General features: G+C 45.7%; 1 gene segment (V, D, J or C); it reads right to left on the bottom strand.

Annotated features, from left to right (window-relative positions):
- Positions 1 to 374: 374 nt before the first annotated feature.
- LOC309582173 (T cell receptor delta constant-like) lies at positions 375 to 4,865 on the bottom strand. The segment is given in 5 exons: positions 4,796 to 4,865; positions 2,101 to 2,376; positions 1,381 to 1,473; positions 923 to 1,039; positions 375 to 839 (listed from the first exon to the last, which is right to left on the bottom strand).
- Between the last annotated feature and the right edge of the window lie 6,207 nt (positions 4,866 to 11,072).

Here is an 11,072-nt window from a genome sequence, read left to right as displayed (position 1 = left end):
GGTCTCTCCTCACTGAAGCTCTTGAATGTGCCAGAGAGACACTTCCCTGCACAAAGTCTGGAAAAGACAAATTCAGCCAACAGGAAATCTACCTTATCAAAGCTGTGTTTCCAATCCCACCTGGCATTAGGACAGTTGGATTCCAGCAATCTCCGGGCCAGCTTTGGAAGAAAAAGCACAGAAACCCCACAGCATTTTGGCCTCATAAAACTTTATTTTCATCACTACTACAGGAACCTAAAATGCACATGAGATACATTTGGAAGAAGGCATACAGACTTAATACAGAAATGAACATTATCTGATTGAATTGAATTAGTTCAGATCCTACACAGCTCTTCTCATCTGCAATATATACTTAACTGTTATTAAAGCTGTCTGAAATGCAGTGCTAGAAATGGCAACTGCTGGCTGTGAATTCCCTCAGCAGTAATACTCCAGGTCTCCAGGCAGTAACACAACATGCCTGGGAAAGGTGCTTTTAAAAGGCCATTTATCTTGGGTGAGCCCTGGAGTTTTCAGAGCTGTTGAAGCAGGCAGGACACTTGTATGCAAATGCCAGAAGAGTGGGGAGATCTACTTAGCAGGAGCATGAGGATAAATCCACTCTCCTCCGTTCTCAGGGAAGAGGAAACAGCAAAAGCACTTAAAGCTCTTCAGTGTGAATCATCTGGCCAGGCAGGAGTGAACAGTATTCAGTGTCTGCAGGGGAAGGTGCTGCCTTGTGTCCTGGGTGGTCACTGTCAGCAGCTCTGCCACTACTCATTCAACCCCTTGTGCTGCTGGTTCACGTTCTTTCCTGCTCTTCCTCGGGCTCCTCTTGCCTTCATTCCCCATGTCTGGAAGAGCAGAGGGGGATTTAAACTCCATTTAATGAAATTGGGCCTATGAACCACAGCTGGACAGCTGTGTGCTCCCTTACCTCAGAAAAGAAACAGCTTGATACTCAGGAGGGTATTGAAGGCGATGCTCTTTGCCAGCAGGACTCTCAGGCCCAACACAGCCATGGACAGCATGTTCACTCTGTGCCCTTCAGGATCTGCTCAGAGACCAGAAAAGAGGGGAGAGATCATGGTCTACGTTTGCATGTTGTGCTCGTGGTAGAAAGAGGAAAAAATCCCAGGTGGTGGTTTTGGGGAAAGGAAGAGCAGGAAAGGAAGAGACGATAGAGAACACGGCAACAGCAGGGGAGCCCAGGGTCTGTCTGTGTTGCTTTTGGCTTCCTGGGGCTTGTGTGTTAGTGCAGGAGCAACCTTGGAACAGCAGCTTGTGTCTGGTGAATATGTTGTGTTCTGACTCCTCTGCCCTGGAGAAAATACATTTCCATGCCTTTATCCCCCAAACAGCAACGTAACTTCACAACCTGTTTGGGTAACTCACCTTGTGCTGAGGGGGCTGTGCTGTTACAAACCCTGTTACTGGCCCCTGGTTCTTCAGCCTCTGGTACTTCCGGAGCCCCTTCAGCCTCCTCTTCTGTAACATGATAAAGAAAAGGCATTTTTAACCATATCCACATTTTATAGAGGATTAAAAAGTGTTCATGTGACATTTCCCATTGGAGTTTGAGCAAAGTACAGACTGGGGCTCAGATGATCAGCATTAATTCCAACATTAATTTGAGGGGAAAGTTTCTCCATTCACTTGCAGGGAACAAAAGGATTCCTGCATTGCTTTGGTTTTACTATTTGAATGGCCTTCAGGAGTACAAACACAATTTCAAAAATATATAAAAAGTGATTTAATAAAAGCCCCCAAACACCCCACCTTTAACTCTTTGTAGGTTTTAGAAAGGCTGTTTCAGCTTGTGCTGCATGAGGTTTGCTGCTACAGGGTAAAATATTCCGTCATAAGGAAATCCACATGTTAAACATAGATTGTGTCTTCTCTGTTCTCCCCAAGAAAAGTTATTTCCATGTAACTAAACAGTTGAAACCTTTTTTTTACATGCTCTGAAACATCATTCATCTCTCCCTGCTGAAGAGCCCAATGTCTTTCTCATTTCTGCTGGCTGCCCTGGGCAATGCTGACAAGCAGGAGAACACCAAGCCCCACAGGCCGCTGTCTCCAGAAATAAGTGACAGCTGTGCCACCAAACCGTACCTGAAAGTGTTGTTATGTTGCTGTTGTTGAATTTGGCTGTGCAGGTCAGCTCTGTGTCTTTTGTCACATTGACCACTTTAATTGCATTGTACAGCCCCTCTGATGTCAAAATGGACGTGCTCTGTTCATATACGACCTCCTTAGAGGGCATCTCCAAGCTGATGTCCTTTGTAAGGAAATTCCTTGCCAAACAAGCTGCTTTCCCAGTGCTGCCACCTTCTTCCAGCTTCTTTGAATTCATCACAATAACTTGAGGGACAGAACTGTTTGGAATATCTGTAAAAAAAGCATGGTTTGGACAGGATTGATTTTACTGCAGGCTGGCCTGAGTGCTGAGTTACTGAAAATTCACATATATTCCAGCTTTGATTGGTAGCATTCTCATTTACTGTCTTTTTGCTGTCTTTATTTTTGGAAGCTGCTGCTTCCAAAAGGTCAAATGAAAGACTTAAAGGGGTGTGGGGGACATATTTTTAAGGGAAGGCCATTAGGCTTTCTTCTTGCCTGGTGCCTTTCTTGCAGGTGGGTCAAGAGATTGCTCAGCTCTAACATTTTTTTCATCACAAGGTACTGATCGATGTTTGATCAAGGGGCTCTGATTTTCCACCCTTTCCCCATCAGCCCTATGCCACCTCTGAGGAACTGAGGTGAAAGCCAAACCATGCTCTGCCAGAACCTCCTGGGTTGGCTCCTCTGATCCAACAGGCAGAACTACACACTTGTCCACACCTACAGCAACCAGACAGAACCCAACAGAAATCAAACTTTTCCTTCCCAGGTGTTGTACTGTGGTTTGCCAGAGCCTGTCAGCCCTGTGCATTCTGTGTTCTCTGAGAAGACCTTGAGAGGCTTTTCATGTGGTCTCCTCTCCAGGCTTTCCAAACAGCCACAATACAAACAAGCTGCTTCTCTGCAAGAACTCCCTGGGCAAGATCTTCAGCAAGAAATAATGCACACAGTGCAATTGTAGTTCACAGAGCAGAAGATTTGTTTTGTCTGAGCCCAGAGGCCTCACCTGAGTCCCACGAGTTTACGTTACCTGACAATGCCATGTCAGGTAACAAAGCCATGAATTCCTACCACTGCTTGGTTGTGGAAGGGATTTGTGGTTTATGTTCTGGCATTTTATAAAGAAAAAGTTGTACTTCTCCTTCACTTCAGTCTTATAAAGTCTCAGGAAGAAACCTATATTCCACAAAGAAATGGGGCTTAGCATTCTTAATGAATATTTAATCTGGAATAATCCAACCTGAACCAAAAGAAAAACCTTCTCTGTCCTTAACTGACCCCTCAGGACGATATGCCTGGAGTATCCCACAGTGACACTAATGGTTTTCATTTTATATCATTTTGACTTGGGAGAATCCTCAAAAGATTCCAATAATAAAGCATATGTGCTCTAAAGATCTTAAAATGCATACTAGTATCTCCCAAAGGAATTCAAAACAAAAAGGGAGAGATTGCTTATAATCTAGAAATTTTGGCTTCAATTTACTAAGTATTTCAGCAGTCTCAAGAGGGACTTTGATACTTAAGGCTCGATATCTTTGACAAGATTCAAATTCAAACAGCATCCCATAGTCTCTGTGCAGCTCTGAAAATATCCTGTCTTTAGCTAGAAGAAGAAAATCATTGAACAGCATGGAAGGAAGGGATCTTTCTTCAGAACGATATCTTTGCATTTCTTTGTCCCTATGGAATTGGAAGCGCACCGAGATTGTTCCCAAATCCATGTTTATTCCCATGCAACATATCCTACAGACATGGACAGATCTTAGGCAGCACCCAAGGGAGTCCCATGCCCTTCTGGAAGGAGAGCAGGTGGTTTTAGGGATGTAAAATAGCATGGGACATTCTTGCAGCACTTTCAAGACATGCAGACCTCTGAAAGCACAGCAACAATTCCTAAGGGATGCACCTGGATCTTTAGGATAACACAGATCAAATTTACAAACTTCTCTGCCACTCCAACATTCACATTGCCATAGAAAAGCTTGGGGTGACATCCGCCTTTTTTGTACATCATGGAATTCCAAATAAAGATAGGAATAGCTAAGGCTTCCTATGATCCCTGCTCCCCACTTTGGTCTTTTCAGAGCCCACACAACTGGGGAGCCAAGGGTCTTTCATTCCAGGAGCTCTTTGGATATGAGGCAAGAGGTTTAAATTCTTGTGAGAATTTAAGCCCAAGGCTATTTAATCTCCTTCCTCCTCTGTCCCCATGGCAGTGGAATTACTTACCTGGGGACACTGTTGAGTGTAGTGCCAGTGTCAAAAGTTCTCAAACCAGAGGCAGTTACAGATCTGTCTCAAAACTCCTCACCCCTGGGAGCTCTGCATTCCTACCCCGAGTGAGTCAGTGGAAGTCCACTGGACAATTGGACACTTCACAGTAAATTTGGGCCAGCGGGCTGCCCAAACTGGGAATAAGTTATCACATGCCAAGTAGTGCCCTGCTGGTGTTTGGGGATCATGGAATAAAGGTGCTGTGCAGAGTCAGCCCAGTGGTTCCTGGGAAACCTTCCCCAGCAGATGCAAGCCGAGCATTTGGTTTGAAAGCCTGGCTGGAGAGTGAGTGCACTCAAGGGATTATTGCAGCTGAAAATTCTTACAGTGAACCCAAACCTTTACATTCCTTTGTCTGCCCCCACCTTAATTTTAAATGAAGTTTTAGAAATAAAGAAATGGTACTTACTTGGTTCAACTGTGAGCGTCGTCCCTGGTCCAAACACAAGCTTAGCTGTTATCACAGTGCTAAGACTTATTCCAATAACTCATTCTTTCCTCAGGTTTTCAAAAGTGTTGTAAAACAGGAGATGAAAATCCAGATATTAGTCCTGATTTTCCATGGGTGCATGCCCATGAGGGGATCCAGAGGTACATTTACTTCCAAAACTGGAGAGGAAAAAAAAGTTCATTGAATAGTTCCATGATTTCAAATAGCTTGATTGAACACAGAAGTTCCAAGTTCTTCCTTTCTTCCATTGTTTAGAACCCCCACGAGCTCTTTTATCTTTCCAGGATAAAAGGAACTATAGAAAGAAGGTTCTATTTCTGTCCTTAATCATTACAGTCATCCATCCCTTTTCTTTCCCCAAATACCTCACCTTTTTTCCTTCTTTGGGTTTTTGTGCAGGTCCCTATGCTGTTTACATCATTGTGGGATCCCAACTGCCGTACACTGTGATCTATTTCATAGCAAAAACTGTCTCTGTTCCAATACACAGAATTTTGGATTATACAGGCAGTCACATGATTCCTTCAGTGGTTTAAGACCCAAAGTACCACATGAAGAAACACCACATGTCTTTCAAGGAAGAATCTAAAAAAATATCCGAAAGGTTGAGTTGTAAATGAGAACTTGGGGATGACATGACAGCTCTGCAAAGTCTGAGGGACTTAAGGTGGATAGAAAGCAGGAAAATAATCAGCACTTTTGGTGTTATTTCACAGCATTTCTTACAATGCAGTCTATTACCCCCACTTCTCTTCCTTGTGGGCACTAGTGACAGTGTGACGGGAGTCTTGGGCCATAGCAGGCTGGCTCTGGGAATGGTGGGAGTAATAGATTAAAAGCAGAAGACGCGGGAGGATCATAAATTGCCCAGGTGGCCTTGCAGCTGGGAATTACTCATGATAGTCTAGGGTGAACTGCATCCAGAGATCCTCTAGCATGGACCCAGTTTAGATGCCGGTGTCTCTCTGTGCCTCTCCCTGACTGTATCTCTGGGAACCCCCCAGGTTAGCAAGGTCATGGAAATAAATGTACTCTTTGTGAGTTTGTGGCTTTTTCAGCTGCTGTCTGTGCTGCCTCACACAAGGGGTGGTGGTTGTCTTAGTCTGAAAGACAGGTGTCTGCCAAGGAAGGTGGGAACCTCCCTTGGAGTGGAGAATATGACCCCCTTCCCTCCAAATTATTATAACTTTGAAATTAAGGGGCTTTCAGGCAAAGATATAGGAAAAGGAATAACAGTTCTGTGCTAGTATATATAACAAGGCAAACAAACGACAGCAACAGCAGCAACAACAAACAGAAGCAGACACCCGGTGCCAGCCGCTCCCGGCCGCCGGCCCTTTCCCCTCGGTGCAGTTCCGCTCACGGCCGGCAGGGGCGCTGGTGGCTCCCGGCCGGGCAGGGCGGGTGCGGTGATTCCCCCGCGCCTGCAGGGGGCGCTGTGGCGCGAGCTCGGCCGTCCCTTTCAGGTGGGAAATGGCGGCTCAGGCAGCAGGAGAGAGAGAGAGAGAGAGAGAGAGAGCCGGGGCTTTCTTCACAAACCCCCAGCACAGCCAATCCTGGTCCCCCTCCGGATGGAGAAATGGGCTGTAGCAGAGACCTAGGAGCAGCGGGTGGAACAGCAGAAGTGAGAGCACACAGGGTGGTAAACAAAGTGTAGCGGAAACTCCGAAGCCATGGCAGGAGCCACAAGGGTCTGGGAGGACATGAGGTGTCAAGTTAAAGTGTAGCAAAAATCCCTGAAGCAGTGGCAGAAAAGAGGTGGGGCTGGGCAGGGGATTGCTCCTTTGGACAGGTCACTGGCGATGGCTGGTCACAGGGTCAGGCCAACATGCAGAGGGAGCAGCCTGGTGTGCTCCCGGCTCCCTGCTCCTGGCACAGAACGCACCAGCTCTGGGCTCCCAAGTGACAGAGGAGCAGAGAAGCACGCCAGCAAGCCCTAGTCACAGTGCCAAAGGAAAAGAAAAGAAGAAATCAGGTAAAAACCACGGGACAACAGTATCTCCAGTCAGATGCCCATGATGCATGGGACCTGAGTTGAGCACCCCCACTGGAAGGAAGCAGCAGCCCCTGGCCCCCAACGCTCACGGGATCCCAGGCTGCCCCTCGCCCATCGCAATATTTCTGGAGCGGGGGGAGGCAGTGACCATTGTGGACACAAAACAAAAACGAAACCAAAAATGGATATGGGACATAAGCCATTGCCAAGTGTCATAGGTTAGCAAGCAAAGTCCCGGAAGGGATGTCCTTGCTAAGGGGTGCTTACAGTTTCCTCTGGGAACTGATAGAACCTATCAGCTGGCCAGTTTGAATATGGACAATTCTCTAAGCCACTTAAAGTTGTGAACACCTCTGTGATCCACATTTAAGAATAGGCAAACTCCCCCTCCAAGCTCTCTCTCGTTTCCGGCGCTGGGACAGGTGGCTGCAGGCCTTGTGTGGGGGCCAGCGGGCCTGGCCAGGCCCTGCTTGGGCCAGGCTGGGCTGGGCCACGGCCATCCTGGGTCAATGGACCTGTTCCAGCCATGGAACCCCCCCCACTGCCTTGCCGTGGGCAGCCGGAGCGGCTCGGCTCTCCCTCCTCTCCACTGCGATAAGGAAAATTCAACATTCCAGCTGCAAAGCTGCAAGGCCGAGGTGAGATTAACCCTTTTTATTGCTATGAAGAGCTGAAAACCTGAGGGAAGAGAGAGAGAGGAGATGCTTAAAGCTGAAATTCTGTTGTGAAGCTATGATATATCAGAGTATCCTGTTGTAATTTCATGAAGATATGGGGGGTGGAGTGTTCAACTCATAAGCAAAAGCACCTGCGCTGAGATAGGCAGATGCTGACGCAGCTGTAATTTCATGAGAAGTTTGGACAGGGAGAGATGAACCTGATGAGGACTTTTGCTCCAAACGGGAAAGAAGAAAACCTCAGTACCTAGAGATGCTCCCAGAGATAGTCCTAACGATGAAGATGATGAAGACCCTGTGCTCCCAGGGAAGGAGAAGGGCCTCTGTTTTTGTTTCTGAACGGCTCAACCTTAAAATTGTACCCCAAAAACCTTCAAGAGTGGACCCTCGAAATCAGTTGCGGGAAAAGCTGCAAGTTGGGGGGAAAGGACTCACATGCAAGCAGAGAGATTCCTCTTCCTAAATGGACTGAACAATATTTGGAAGTGGGCGGCTGTCTCGTTGTGATAATGTTTTCATAGCATGAGCAAGAAGAGACTTCTCTTTCTAAATGGACTAAACAAGGTTATTATGGAAGTGGTAAACAGACTGAACATCTTAAGGGTTGTTTTTTCACATTGTCAGTGGGAGAAGGGAGGAAGGTGGGGGGAGGAGGAGAGTTCTGAAGGTGGTATAACTTTTTTTTTCCTCTTTTAGGTCTGTTAATAAACTTCTTTATATTCTTTCAAGTTTGCTGCCTGCTTTGCATTTCTCCTAATTCTTATCTCACAGCAGATAAACAGTAATGAGTATTTTGGACCAAACCACTACACTAAATTGGTGTTTCCGCCCGGTTACAAACCAAACCCGCGACACCAAGATAGAAAGGTGGGTAGAAAACATGTGAGGAATGGGAGGAAATAGACATGGCCTTTTTGGGACAAATGGGCCATTGCTGGGCTCCGGTCCTCATGGGGTGCTTGAAGAGCGTCAAGTGTCTGTTGGCAGGACAGCACAGCTGAGCACACACAGTCAGGGAGTTTCTGGAGTGTACTGGTGCAAGCTTGCTGACACAGGTGCCTGGGGAGCTGGACCTCCACTGGCCAGTGAGGAAGAACTGGTGGTGGATGTGAGGTGCTCGGGGCAGCCTTGGCTGCAGTGACCATGCACCCTTTGAGCTCAGGATGCAGGGAGAAGGGAGCAATGCAAAAAGCAGGACTGGAGCCCTGGGCTTCAGGAGAGCAGAATGTGGGCTCTTCAGGGATCTTCTGGGAGGAATCCCAAGGGTTATGGTCCTGGACACAGGAGGGGTCTAGGAGAACTGCTCATTTTCAGAGATTAGCTCCTTGAACCTCTTGACTGGTTCCTCTTGACAAAGCAGTAAGTCAAGCATTGTGTCAGAAGGCCAAAAGGATGGACAAAGGGCTCCTGAATAAACTCAGAACTGGTAAATACAAAGCAACCACAGGTCACAGTCCCTGTTCTGATGTCTATAGCTGAGAGATTCCTTGTGGGAAGTGCCATTTCTGGTCTCCAGGTCTTGTTCTTCATTTGCATCTGCTTTTGGCCAGTGTTGGATTTGAAGTTAAAAGGATCTTCATTCTTCAGAATGATATCTTTGCATTTCTTTGTCCCTATGGAATTGGAAGTGCATCGAGATTGTTCCCAAATACACATTTATGCCCATGCAACATATCCTACAGACAGGGACAGATCTTAGGCAGCACCCAAGGGAGCCCCATGCCCTTCTGAAGGAGAGTAGTGTACCAACTTCAGTGTACCAAAATCCTCCTCTGTGCTCTGAGACAAAGAGAAGAACATAATGCTGAGCTAAACTGGAAACATCTAAATACAGAAGGTTCCTGTCCACTTGTTCAACTGGAGCTGGTGATCAAATGTCTAAAGTGACCTATTTGCAAGAGCTGAGATCTGAGGTTGAATGTTGAAGAAATTGGTCCTGGGAAAAACAGGTTTTTCTGCTGTTTGAGTAATTCTGGGAATCAAATCTGTGTATGTGCACACAGTTGTCTGGGGAAAAATAGGTGAGGTAGGGGCACCATGTATCCCCCTTCAAGAGAAGGGAGGGCAGTTTGTGTGTGGTGGTTCAGTTGTTTTCAATTGCTGTGGAACGTATATCACACTGTGCTAGATGGTTCTACAAAAACATTTGGGTTTTTTTCAGTGCCAGGTGATGTCTCCTCTTTCATGTCTTTGAAAAGCTGTCTTTTGTTTTCCTGTCCCTCTACACTGTTCTACTTCTGAACATGTAACACTGTTCCAGAGGGTTGTGTACACTAAAACTAACATTATCATCCTTGCATCTTTTGGCAGATAGGGTAGTTACAATTTAGCTCATTCAAATATTGCCCCAACCCTTTGGAAAGGAATATTGCTGTTCAAAGTGTCTCACAGAAAGGATCTGATTACTGGTTTGTCTTTTAACAAACAATAAGAGAGTTAGGGTGAAATATTGTAAAGGTTTTCTGGGGAGCATCTCTCAGGCTTATTAATGTTCAAGTTATTTTCATCATATATTTTCATATATTTCCTAAGTCCTTCTAGACCTTCAAGCATTTCTTTCCTCAAAGAGAGGCATCCTTTGCATGCCAAGGGAAAAATCAGTCCATGTTTAATAACTGTTCAGAAGTTATTTTGGTTCAGCTGGGGGTGTTTTAATTGACTCTGTTTGTTATAATTGAATGAAGTTGGCTTTTCATTTGATTTTTATCATACCTCAGTCATTTTGATTAATGGCAGTCTTGAATTGTGAAGCATTTTCCTAATTCTCAGAGGCAGTTCTTAGACACAAAAAGCAAATTGCATTATTCCATCCCATTTGCACTGTTGTTGTTCCCAACGACAGAGGTGTGTTTCTCATTTTTAGCCACTGCTTCTACAGCAGTGCTGCTATTTCCCGTTGGTAACACGGGCATGTTCATCTGCTGTTCCCCTGAGTGTGTCAAATTGTTTTCTCCCCCTTGTTGGTCGAGTCCTGCCGGAAAGCTGTGGAATGTGCTGATGTGATGCTGCCAGTCTCTTCAACCCTCGGCATTGTCACTGAAACTATGGGAAAACCAAAAACTTCCAACAATATTTTTAGCGTTAGAGAATCAAGGCATTACTTTATTCTGTCCAGGATGTTGTTCTGGCCAGGATGTGCAACAGAAATCATTTCATCCACACCTAGCCCAGGTGTGCAAAGAGAATCATTCCATGACACATGAATTTTCCTAGATTTTTCACATACTTATACAGTCAAAACCCACAGAAATTCATTGGTTCAATGTTCATTGGTCCCACGTTACACAGTTCTTAGTATTTGGTTTCCTATTGGATATGAATTTTGTCATCTCTGATGCTAATTAGGTCAGCATTCTCATGTCTACTTCCGAAGACCAGGTGTCTTTGACCATGCCAGGGGTGATGTTTGGAGTTGATGGTTCGTTAATGCTCATTGATGGTCATTATCTTTTGTGTATTTTCTGTGCTACTCCCAGTCTGTTGAGATGTTAAGTTCATCAGGCCTGACCTGGTAGAAAAATGCCCTGAAAGGAAACTTCATTTCCCTTCCCTCAGGGTAAAG

This window comes from Coloeus monedula (genome assembly GCF_965178545.1).
Source record: "Coloeus monedula genome assembly, chromosome: 26".
Lineage (NCBI taxonomy): Eukaryota > Metazoa > Chordata > Aves > Passeriformes > Corvidae > Coloeus > Coloeus monedula.
This window is presented reverse-complemented; position numbering and strand designations above follow the sequence as displayed.